This window comes from Desmodus rotundus, chromosome 8, assembly GCF_022682495.2.
Source record: "Desmodus rotundus isolate HL8 chromosome 8, HLdesRot8A.1, whole genome shotgun sequence".
In the NCBI taxonomy this organism is placed as follows: domain Eukaryota; kingdom Metazoa; phylum Chordata; class Mammalia; order Chiroptera; family Phyllostomidae; genus Desmodus; species Desmodus rotundus.
Window position 1 is genome coordinate 15,558,853 of NC_071394.1, and position 13,291 is coordinate 15,572,143.

A 13,291-nucleotide genomic window follows, 5' to 3' on the forward strand; every position below is an offset into this window, starting at 1 on the left:
AAATTTTTGCTCTTTGAAAGATAGTCTTAAGAAAATGAAAATTCTAGCCACTGACTAGAGGACTACATTTGCAATGCATGTATCTGACAAAGGACTTGTATTCAGGATTTATAAAGAATTCTGACATCAGAAGGATGAGAAGACAAAAAATGGGCAAAAGATTTGAACAAATTTCACAGAAGAGGAAAAATAATAGCAAATGAAAAGATGTTCAATATCATTAGCTATTGATGAAATGGTAATTAAAAGTAAATTGAGGTATCACTTAATTTATATACTGATTCAATGGATTTAAAAAAAATGATTTAAAATACCGTGATTTTGTTAGGTTATAGAGCAACCACAATTCCCAAATACTGCTGATAGGAGTACAAAATGGTATACTCAGTTTGCAAAAGTGACTATCAGTGTCTTATACAGTCAAACACACCTACCAGGTAACCTCACAATTCTACTCCTAGATCTTTCCTGGATGGAAACGAACACATGTCTACACAAAAACTCGTACTCATGTGTTCCTGGCAGCTTGATTCAGAATAGCCAAAAGATAGAAACAACCTAGATGCCTGTCACCAGGTAAATAGATAAAGAACATGGGGTTAAAGTGCTCAATGGCATACTATTCAGTCATAAAATGAACAGACTGCAATACACACAGTAACGTGGATGAATCAGAAGAGACATAATGCTGAGCAATAGAAGCCAGATCAAAGGAATGCACACGAGACCCTTTTAATGTATATGAAATTCCAGAACAGGCAAAACGAAAGTGCAGTAGCAGAAAGGAGGTCCGTGGCGGCCTGGGGCCAGAAGTGCAGGGCAGAGAACCTGGAAATCTGTGCCAGGGAGTTTGGGGAGTGACAGAACTGTTCTCTGTCTTCAGTGTGGTAGTACAATAGTTGTATGGTGTGTGCAGTTGTTCGAGTTCACCGGGTCACATAAGCCATTTGGGACCCGGAACACCAAGATGAAAAGGAAGAGCTCCTTGACAACGACAGATATTGGCTCTCCCTTCTTGGCTCTGGGGGGATCAGACCCAGGTTCAGTTTGATTTAGGAAAACAAAGCAACAGATGTTTCATGTGTCTGAATATTGCGAAACAAATATCTGCCACGTGCCATGGATTGATACCCTCTTTCCTGAACCAGGAAAGTGCCAATCCAGAAACAAGATAAATACCCTACCCAATCCTATTACGTTCTCCAGACCGCAAATTACCTTGCCACCAAGCCAGTTAGCACCAAAAGAGCAAAACTCACCATGCTTTTTCTGTGGTTCTCCCTCTTTGTGTCTCCTTCAAAACAAAAAAAAGGCTTTATTTTTAAATTGTAAATGACATTACCACTATCATGGAATAGAAGTGCCACTCAGCTTCTCCTGGTATTACAGAGAAGCAGCTTTGACCTTGTTCCTGTCAAAGACATCTGCTAGCCTCCTCTCTGGCCTTTGCTTCTATTTGGGGGCCTTATTATTTTTCTTACCATTAGGGACCATGGGCCCCCCTCCATCATGGCCTTCTCCAGTGTTTGGTGGGGTCTGCCACGGAGACCACACTGGCAGCTTGCCACCTGGCATGTGAAATAACCTGTCAGTGCCCAGCCTTGTCTGACAGTGGGAACTGGTGTTTCTAGGAGCTCAGATCCCCTGGAGCCCAAGCCATTTGCTGAGAGTAGATAATATATACATGAGAAAAGCCCTGATCACCCCTATTCCTTATCTGTTCATTTGCATATTGTGTTGTTTTGATTTACAACCCCCTCTCAAAGTTCTGGTTTGATAGTATCTACTATCTGTGGTTGTCACTTGCAAGAATTGAACTTTATTTTCTTTACCGCTCCGAAGTACCTGTGGTGGATGAGAAATGGTCTCTCTGTGCTTTCATTTTCAGATTATTCATTAAAAAGTTGACAAGGAAGTCCCTCAAATGCACCTATGTAGAGTGTAAAACAAAGGGGAGAAAAGCCTGAAAGCAAAAATAATAAATAGACCCTGAGCATTGATATAAAGGGAAAGAAGAAAAATATGTTCAAGTATGTTTTTGTAGTTAGAAGCAAAGGGAGATTAGATAAAGAATTCAAAATGGGGTATCAGGCTATCTGGTTCCCCTGCCACTTTCTAAGTTAATTAATCTTTCAGAAGTGAGTATTTTTCATATTTAAGGCAGTGAATGGAATTCCTACTCCTCAATTTTGTTTTGAAGATTAAATCAGAAACTGTGCAATGCCTGGCACTTAGAACGTAGCTATTTCAGGGTTGCCCCAGTAGTGAACAGAGAGCACATTCAAACGGAGTCCCTTGGGCATGTCTGATCACTGGACTCTTTACAAAGTCCAGGGTAGCAGCAGTGGGGGGCCATTCCCGGTCCTGGTCTCAGGCAGGCGCGGGGAGGGGGTACCCGTGCTGAGTAGAATGGAGATCCAGTCAGTCCATGGCAACCTGATACACCAGCCCACCATACTCTACTCTTTTTCATTTTAACTTTTCTGAAAGAGGGTATTTCAGTCGTCTTTAGAGTCCAAGAAATTACTCCCAGTCCACGCCCAGGAAAAAGAAGTTATCTTCTCCCTCACTGGTCTTCCATATCATTTAGTTTTTACTTGATGTGTAGCCCTGGCTAGATTTGCCCCTACCCTGCTTCATGACTGTATGGTGCTAATTTTCTGGATTTGAAATGACAGGGACTGTGTCTTTCTCATCTGTGGGTTCTCGCCAGTGCCTCACAAACATATAGGCTCCGGCACAAATAACGCGTCTATTTTATTACATAAAAATCTCTTACTACAAAATTATAAGCATGTCATTCATAACAACATCACATTCAAGCACACCCTATGACAGTTTAGGTGAAATGTTCTAATTAAAACCATAAATCATTACACCCATTTTATCACCCTACCAACCACACTCACACAGGCGTTACTTCTGCTGGACTCTGCAGGAGCTCGGCAGGTTGAATTGGAGCCATATACTCGATTTACCCACTGACATCAGGTTATCTCACTGAGTTTTACATCAGTACTAATGAAAAGGTTAAAGGCCACAGACAAAATTGGTGGGAATAAAGCAGCAAAAAAGATGATTCATTCACAAGACATGATTCAAAGCAAACAATCTGTTGAGTACCTACTCATCAAATACTGCATGCTATTTATTTTTGTGTCAAGTACTCTTTTTCCAGTGCACTATGGGCAAGACAAGTATGTTGGCAATTTATTTATTGATTTATTTTCACTAATACTCATGTGATCAAGGCATGGAGCAGGAGAAAGAGCAGCCGTCTCTAATATGGAGCAAGTGTGATATGGGTTCTGTTTAATCTGATGAACCTAGACATAAGGAAAGAGTACAGTGAGATCATTTAAGGAGCCCCTGATCGGGACCAGAAGGGCATGACAATTAAGGCCAAAAAATGAGCATTTCTGGAGGAACACCGATCTCTGTACGCATCCATGATTAAAAACTGAGGAAGAAAATGCACATCATTTATTATGGAGGCCAACCAACCAAGGCCCCTATTAACTTAACACAGTAAAACGGTGAAACGAGGAGGCTTCTGGTGGTAATTCAGGCAGAAGCAGAGAGAGAAGGATGACTGACAGGAAAGTGAATCAACAGACTAACAAACAACAACCACACTTCCAACTGTGTAGTGAGGTTTCCTGAGTAGGAATGGGAATGCACTCAGAGCTCTCAGAAGGAGAATGTGGGAGTGCGCAAGAGGCAGGAGGTCTCATTGCCAAGGGGATGAACCAGGCAACTGATCCATTTCTAATGTCTGAGTCATTTTTAAGGACTAGAGCCCCAGGTCAACAGTTTCTTTGATAAAAGCTGCATCAGGAAATGGTCTCATTAAATAAGATTTATATACAGAACTGATTTTGACTGCAATTTAGAAATATTGCTTAGTAATGACCAACCTGAGTCCAGAGCGGTCCTCTTTCTGAGGAGAATAACTCCCTTAGCCCTGAAGTTAATAAATATATTAAGGCCTAGTGTTCCCCATTTACTGGTCAGCAGAATGAAGTTAATTTTCCATCACAGAAGACAAAGCCACTCAAGGGGAACTACAAACACTGATTTCTGGCCTTCTTGAGAGAATCGGGTGAGACAGCTGGCTTTTAGGGGAGTGCTAACATCAATACCCCGTTGCTACTGTGAAAGTGGCAAACAAATCAACTAGCGGGGAGCAGAGAGACTGACCTCTGTGCCCTGAGATAGAGAGAGACTTCAGAAAACTGCCAGTTGGGCCTCTCTCTAGAAGAAGCAGTGTTTCTGGAAAGAGAGTTGGTGTTAGAGCCAGGCAGACACAGGTTGGAATTCTGACACTGACATGATCAACAGTTGGTAGCCGTAAGAAATGATATTGTATGCAGAAAACCTAAAGGCTACACACACACACACACACACACACACAAGCTATTAGGACTAATAAATGATTCAGTAAAGTTGCAGGATACAGAATTAACATATAGAAATCAGTTGCATTTTATACACTAAAAGTCAATTATCCAAAAGGGGAAATTAAATAGCATGAAAAAGAATAAAATACTTTGGAAAAAAGTTAACCAAGGAGCTGAAAGATTTATATAATGAAAACTGCAAAGAATTGATGAAAGAACTTAAAGAAGACTCAAGTAGTTGAAAAGGCATCTTGTGTTCACGGATTAGAAGAATTAATATTGTAAAAATGTCCACACTACCCAAAAAGACCTACAGATTTAATGTTATTCCCATCAAAATTCTGTTGGCATCTTTTACAGAAATAGAAGAAAAGCAATCCTAAAATTTATATGGAACAATAAAATATCTAGAATAGCAAAAGAGATCTTGAGAAAGAAGAACAAGCTAAAGGCATTACATTTCTTTATTTCTTAAGATTTTTTTTCATTCAGTTTTAGAGACAGGTGGAGGGAGGGAGAATGAGAGGGAGAGAAACACCGATGTGAGAGAGAAACATATATTGGTTGCCTGTCACATGTGCCCTGAGTCGGGGGAACCCAACCTACAGCCTAGGCTTGTGCCCCAACTGGGGTTGGAACCAGCGAACTATTGCTTTGTAGGACAATGCCCAACCAACTGAACCAAACCAGTCAGGGTGGCATTATATTTCTTGATTTCAAACTATGTTACAAAGCTACAGTAACCAAAACCTTATGGTACTGACATAAAATCAGATACATAGACCAATGGAACACAAAAGAGAGGCCAGGAATAAACCCACACATACATGGGCAACTGATCTTCAACAAAGGTGCCAAGAACACCAAATGGGAAACAGTTGCTTCAACAAATGGTGTTGAGAAAATTGGACCCCTATTTTTCATCATACATAAATAAACTCAAAATGGACTAAAGACTTCAACGTAAAACCTGAAACTAAAACCACTACAAGGAAACATGGGAAAAAAACTTCATGACATAGGTCTTGGCAATGATTATATGAATAGGACACCAAAAACACAGGCAACAGAAGCAAAAGTAGACAAGCGGGACTACATCAAGCTAAAAAGCAAAGGAAACAATCAAAAAATGAAAAGACAACTTATGGAATGAGAGGAAATATTTGCAAACCATATATCTGATATTGAGTTAATTTCTAATATATAAAAATTACAACTCAAAACCCCCCCAAATAGCCAAATAAAAAAATGGGCAAAGAACTTGAATAAATATTTCCCAAAATAAGATAAACAGATCATCAACAGGTGTATGAAGAGTTGCTCAACACCAGTAAATATCTGAGAAGTGCAAGTCAAAACGACAATGAGACATCACCTCTCATCTCATAGAGTGGCTATTATTGAAATAAGGAAAGATAACCAGTGTTAGAGAGGACGTAGAGAAAAGGGTTCCCTTGTACTGTATTGGTGGGATTGTAACTTGGTACAACCACTTTGGAAAATACTACAGAGGTCCTCGAAATGCTAAAAACAGAACTGCCATGTGATTCAGCAATCCCTCACCTGGGTGTGTATCCAAAGGATTGAATCAGGATCCCGGAGAGGTATCTGCACTCTCGTGTTCATCACACCTTTACTCATAATAGCCATGTGTGTCCATCGAGATGATTAGGCAAAGAACATGGCATAAACATACGAGAGAACATTATTTGTGACAACGTGGATGGCCCTGGAAATCATTAAAGATAACTACTACATGATCCCACTTATAGGAGGTATTTAAAATAGTCAACCTTATAAAAGCAAAGAATAAAATGGGTGTGGGGCAGGGAAAATAGGGAGCTGTTGTCTAGTGGATATAAAGTTACAGTTATACAAAATGGATAGATTCTACAGATCTGCTGTACAACATAGTGCCTGTAGCTAACAATACAGTGTAGTGCACTTAAAACCTTAGGAGGCTAGATGTCATGTTCAGGGTTCTTATTCACACAAGCGAAGCGAAAGAACAGAAGAAATCTGCTGGAGGTGATGGACATGTTCATTCCCTTGACTGTAGTGACGTTATCATGAGTGTGTGCATATGTCCAAACTCATCGAAGTGCAGTTTCTTGTATATGTATACATCAATAAAGCGAACAAGTGATTCTTACAAATTAAAAATAAATAACCAATTATAATCAGAAGCACATTTTAGGTTTTTAATCAAAGATTAATACTATTATTAAATTGATAATGTATGTATATTTTATGCCAGTTTAGAAATAAAAATCTTAGATCAGATTTTTATACTACTACAAATATTTTTTCCTCCAAAATGTTCTCCATTCTCCTCTCCAAAGCAAAAATCTCAGAAAATTACCCATAATGTACACTGGGTCAACACTGGTGGACCCTGGTACATTAGGTGCCAATGATTAAACTGACACCATCTGGACAGAAGCACGTAGATTTGCCTAATGTCAAAAGAGCAAAGACGACAGAAGTCATATTTGGAGTGCTGGAAACGGCTAAGTGTCAGTCCACACTGCTGAGGTTTGAAAAGCAGAACCCTAAGAGTCACAAATAGCTGAGGGCTCTGGAATTGGCCAGTAAGCCTAATGGAAGAGATGGACCGAGAACACAGCTCGTAGTCTCAGGAGACATCACTTCTTCGTGGGTAAGCAGTGGAAAACCTGCGTTTCTCCTCTGCCCCTTGGCACAGTCAGCCCCTAAACGGGAATTGTGATGAGCCGTGGGGCTAAGTGGAGATCTGAATCTCTGGAGTTACATGTGAGGCCTCTAGAACTTGCTTTGGGATTATTTTCAGGCCTTGACGACTTCAGGCCCCAGGGCCCTTAGTCCAATGTATAGCAGCTTCTAATTCCCTGCCCTGAGTTGTTGAAATGGTTTGAAACATTTTGTCTTGAATGTAATAAATAAATAACCTCTTCCAGTGTTTATAAGTGCAGAGCGTCCCACTGCATAACAAATCTCTGACTTCCAAGAACTTAACTTCTAGAAATCAGAATCTCATATCATTCTGAGCAGTTGACTTCCCCCTGAGACTCCCATAACCTGTGTTCCAGCACTGACGTTTTTGAGTGTCTGAGTTTGGTACCCTGGGCAGAAATAGACACCAAGTCATAGACAGGTTGTAGAATCCCAGGTTGGAGAACACATTGGACATTGCTTCTCCAAGTGGCCATTTTTTAAAGTCTTAGGTAAAGGTAAAAGGTGATTCATTTTAGGTCTTGGTACCCACATTCTTTCCTTGTGTTAATATTCAACCATGTAGGAAATACCAGGGTTTTCACGATCAACTGTCACACGACAGTTTATCTTATCCATTGCTGCATCTCCACATTTCTATACACTTGGGCATATTAATTAATATTGTAACATAATGCTTTGTAAAAACCATTCCGAACCAATAACCATTACTCTCTCTCACAAGTTAATGAGTCATCTAGGAAGTTCTCTTGAGCTTGGCTGACATTGGTCGGCCTCAAATTCTGAGTCTGCTGCTGGGTTGGATGGGGACCCCGGTCTAAAGTGGCTTCTCTCCCAGGACTAGCGCTTCATCTGAGATAATGAGGTTGGCTGTTCTGCTCCATGTGGCTCATCCTCTAGAAAACTAGCCTGAGTGAAGGAGGAAGAAAGAGGACAGAAGCCCACAGAGGGCTGGCCTTGGAAATAGCATTCTTTCACTGCCATTCTGTTCTGTCGACCAAAGCAAGTCACAAGACAGTCCACATTCCAGGATTGGGGAAAAGACTTCGCCTCTCCTTAGAAGATGTGAACAGGTTCATTGCCAAGGTCATGGTTACCATAAACCGTTGATATGTGTTACAGTTGGCAAAGTTATTCTTTTGTGCATTGGAAACCTTTATGATTGTCTTTTATTTAGATGTTGAAATCATCTTTTATTACTCAGCTTTCAGCCGATCTTGACCTTGATGGTGACTTTCAGGAATGGAACTTACAAATCCCCAAAGCTCCCAGAGTGAGGCATCCTGATGGTGCTAAATAAGCTACAGATTATGCACAATGAACCGGGCCTCCAGGGCCTTGAGAGATACCTGAAAAGCAAAGTGCTTCTAGCTTTCGGCTCCTGCATTTGAGCGAGACTGCGTGCCGTGATTGAAAGAATCAGGGCCGCCTAACTGGGGCCTTTCCATGCTCTTGTCTTCTCTCTCAATCTTTTATATAATATATATATATAATACATTTATAACAAATACATTATACATGTGATATTGAAGGCTTAGGTACAGTGTAGAGGGGTGTTTGTCAAGACTGCCTCCCATTTCTGATCTGGTTGAGAACAGCTGTAGAAATAGTGTTTGCAAGTTGTAAAATTTATAAAGTAAATTTATAAAAATGATATAAATATATTTATATTAGACAACCGCTTTATAAATATAGGTATGCACATGTACATATGCATGTATGTGTGTATATAACATGCATTTACATGTATTATAATTCATCTCTGTAAATTCCCTATGATGGTGGCAAATACTGCTAGACGTAAGTGTTAGGCTGAAATTCTGCTGAGATAAAAAAATATCTGTAAGATTATGTAAGAATCAGCATGACAGAGTGTCCTAAGTCCAGAGAAGGTGACCAGGGAAGCCCCCCAGGTAAATCTGCCCCTGACCTGAGTCTAACATCTGGTGTCAGAATCCAAGACTTGGGCCAATCACTTCAACATCATACTCACACACAACTGAGTGGGTTAAAAATTCAAACCAGCCATCAAAATGGAGAACATATTTGTGCCCCTCTGCCTTGAAATTCTACAAAAACACCCTTATTCTCGACTCATCTGTCTAAACGCCTGAAGTGCTGCTTGGACCTACCTTGTCACCAGGACAAAGGTCCTTCCTTTGCAAGAAGCCACAGGTCGGGGGTTTACGGGGCAGCACGGATAACAACCCCCGCTAAAGAAGTTCACCTGCCCTGTCTTTGTTCTCCACTGCCCCCGATAGCCCTGGGGCAAAGTTGCCTAGTGCAAACCAATGGTAAACTTGAATTTCAAACCCCAAACAGGTGGCTATGTATTTGTACGTAAGGATATAGAGTTTATGTGTGTTTCTCTACTTTATGAAATGAATTATGATGAACACATAGTATATGTAAGAAACTCACCAAAATCTTGCTTCCTGCTGACTTGCTAGTTGGCAAAGCTGAGCTTTTTGGAAATTTAAAAAGCAAAATAATTTGCAAAATAAATAGCAAGGGCTTCCATGTGATTCTCAAGTACAACTTTCAATTTACAAGTCTTTCATCTGTCCTTACGTTTCATCTGCCTTCTTCCCTTCAACATGATTTGAACCACAGCGTTTCCATTAGCATGAAGATTCTGAAAATTGCTTGGAGGCTTCCCTGAGGAGTACTGAACCATCTATTTAGATATTTCGAGGTACTTTTAATTGGAGGACAGTGGTCTCTGGCTGCCTGCCACATGTCATGTGGATTGGTGAAGTTCAATCAGCTCAGGATTAACCTGAAATAATAATGGCAGTAGGAGTAATAACAATGCTGGTATTAATAGTGATAATTTACATACATCGTCTCGCTGAATTCTTTTGACAACCTATAAGAGAGCTCTTTTAAAAGTTAAAGAAGCTGGCTCACATTTTTCTAAACCGCACAGCTAATGCATGGTGAGGAGCGGATCAAACCCAGGTCCACCTGGCTCCAAAGTTCACGCCCCTAACTACTTCTCTGCGTTGTTCCTCGAGAGACTAAAATTGGGCTACTGTGCGTGTTGCACAAGTGCTAGGCTGGAACCACTGAACCGAGATTATTGACGGCTTTACCTACAGATGCTCAAGCCATGGCTTGTAGGGAAGCAAGAGCACACAGGGCAGGCCGGTCACCGATCATGAAGAACCACACAGCCAACCCGAAGCAGCATGATGCCGCTGAGATCCAGCCTTGTCAGAAAGGCACAGTGGGTAGGGTATGTGATAACTTGAGGTAGGTGGACTCTGAGCAGAAAGCGCTGGACAACTACTAGAGCAAAGGAGCAGAACACTGTGACAGGTGACAGGCCGCAGATGGCAGAGATGGTTATTAAGAATGTGGCACAGAGAGGTCAGGTGCTGCTCTCACGGCCTTGGGCATTATCAGCAATCAGATAATTATGAGTAATAACACCACTAACCTGTCAGCTTCTAGTTGGCTGCACATATATCATGCATTTGCAATAGTGAATATTTGTTGTTCACAGGGCAGGTGGCTGTATAGAACACAGGATAACCAACATTTTAAAATTATTTTAATGAAACAGTTTCTTCATGCTTTATGTTAGACTCAGTATGTGCCAGCCACTAGCCTCTGACTGGGAAGACTATAGGACCTAGTGGGGAGAGAGGCACACAAACAGCCATGGAATCTATTTAAAAGCATGTAAAAATATTTTTACTTCTTTAAGTAGAAAAATGTTACAAGTACTGTAGTGGCATTAAAAAACCAGTTATGATTGGCATACAAATAGCTGTGCATATGTAATGGGTACAACTTGATGAGTTAATGATTAAGTGCAATGTATAGCCCTGAAACCATCTCCGAGTTCTAGCCACAAACCTATCTAGAACCTCTAAAAATGTTTCCAAGTCCTTGTAGTATTGAGTCCCTGTGGATAGACTGGGAACTGTGTTTATTATTGTGGAGTACCAGGTCCCAACGACAGCCCGTGGTAGACTTGCATTTATTCACTTATTTATTCAGCCGATATTTCTCGATGCCTCTATTAAATGTCAGACACTATGCTAATCACTGGCATACACTTAAGGTCAACATAAAGTGGCAGGAGCAGACACTTTTAAAATGCAGAAATCTATGTTTAATTATAAAAGTAGTTCGCGCTACGAACAAGTTCAGAATGCTATGGGAGTGCGATATGAGGGGCTCTAAAGCAAGCCTAATTGTGTGTCATTTAAATCAAGACTTGAATGAGAATTTGGCCCTTATTCTATGAGGAAGAAGGTGGGAAGCTTCCAGGCAGAAAAATAGAATATGCCAAGTCCCTGAAGAAGAGAGCTGGGCCTTCTGATGGATGGAGATGTGGCCGTAGTGAGAACCGGGGGCAGAGGTGTCAGAGGAGGCTGGGGAGATGGGTCACAGAAGACACTGTCCACCATAGTTTCTTTTCAGACTTTATTCGAGGGTCACTGAGAGGTCACATGAAGGATTTGAAGCTGGGGTGTGACGTAATAGGAACAAGTCAGGAATTCTAAGCACTTTATATATGTTAACTCTACAACCCTACCAGGTGCATAACTGGGGAAGCTCACCCTTAGAAAATTTCAGTACCTGACGCCGGGTAACCAGAAGAAAAGCTGAACCGGGAGATCAGCTTCTGGGCTCCGGAACCCAGAGATCACGCTGCCTCTGATGATTAGCTTCGGGTTTCAGAGGAGAGCGGGTGGGTAAGCGCCTGCATGCATCAGTCCCATCAGTTCACATTGTAGCGTATTGTTCACATGAGTGAGAGTGGACTAAGCTTTCAAGAAGAAATCACTGCTCATCCATCTGCCTTGGGTATGTACAGCTGGAGGAGGCTTTTTGACAAATGTGAACATTACTGGCGGAAGTACTTTTTACAACTCTAAGACATCTTGCACTTAAGGGGCTCTCCAAAAATGGGAGGCAGTCCATATTTCAGCAGCTTCCATTAAGCGGTCATACACCTTCCCGGTATCCTTGCCTTACAGCAAGCCTTGGATCAATCATAAGATCTTCTCTGTACTTAGTGAAAGTTTCCCCCCCCTCACCTGCCCAACCCTCCTGCATTGTGCCCCTGATATCACAGTCTAATAATTTTAACGTGAGCTACATAAGGTCAAACCCAGATCTTGGGCCCTTGGTGGCTGTGAGTCATTTAGTAACTATAGCCAACCTTTAATGATGGCTAGAAAGTATAGAAAGTTTTGAGCTTGTCTTTCTCCCAAAGGGTCTGTGGAACAGAGCAGTGATAATCACACTCATATGCAAATGTTCCTTTTCTGAAATTCTAGATAAAACTCTGCCCCACCCAATTCCTGAGTATGAGAAACAAGGAGAATATAGTAGCAAAAGCTAGTCATTTAATTTCGTTTTGCATATGCTTGTGTGTGGAAAATCCCAAAACTAGAGACGTTGAACTCTATAGATGTATTTTAATTGTTTTAAGCTGTTGAAAGTGATTGCTTTGCAAAGTTTATTTTTAAGTAATATATTCCAATACAAATGCAAACACAATTGTCCACTCATTTCACTAAAAATGATATACATCTTTATATACATATACATGTGTATATAGACATATGTACAAAAAATTCTAGTCCCTCCGTTCTTTAAGTAGAATAAATTGAGGCGTATTCAATGCCAACCAGTTGCTTAGGTCACTCGGTGTTTTCAGGACAGTGCATGGGTGAGCTGCACTTACAGTTCTATGGCTAATGAACCTTGATACTGTTTTGACTATTATTCAACAGCTGAGAAAATTTTCTCTGATGTTATGTAGGCAGCGTCCTCACCATTACTATTAGTATAATTGGCTTGCTCGAATGAGGCAAAATCCTCACTGCTCCTGAGGTCGTGGGCTCAGAAGACAGACTGCAAAAGAACAGCATTAATTTACTTTTGTTATTGTAGTCTGCCCACTGCAGCCCTATCTCATCGCCTCGCCTTCTGCAACTAGGGAGCTTTTTGCCCCTTGGGTGCTAGTGAGGGACTTGAAGGCCCCCTCTTGCCTCTCAGGCCATGCTTCCTGTTATTCAAATAGCCATCATGAGAACTGAGCTGAGGGAGGAGGGTGGAGTTTTAGAGCTTGTGCTCTGGAATGACACAGACTTGGGTTTGAATCTTAGTTCTGTTACTTGATTTAAGTAGCTTTGGGCAAGTTACTTAAACTCTCT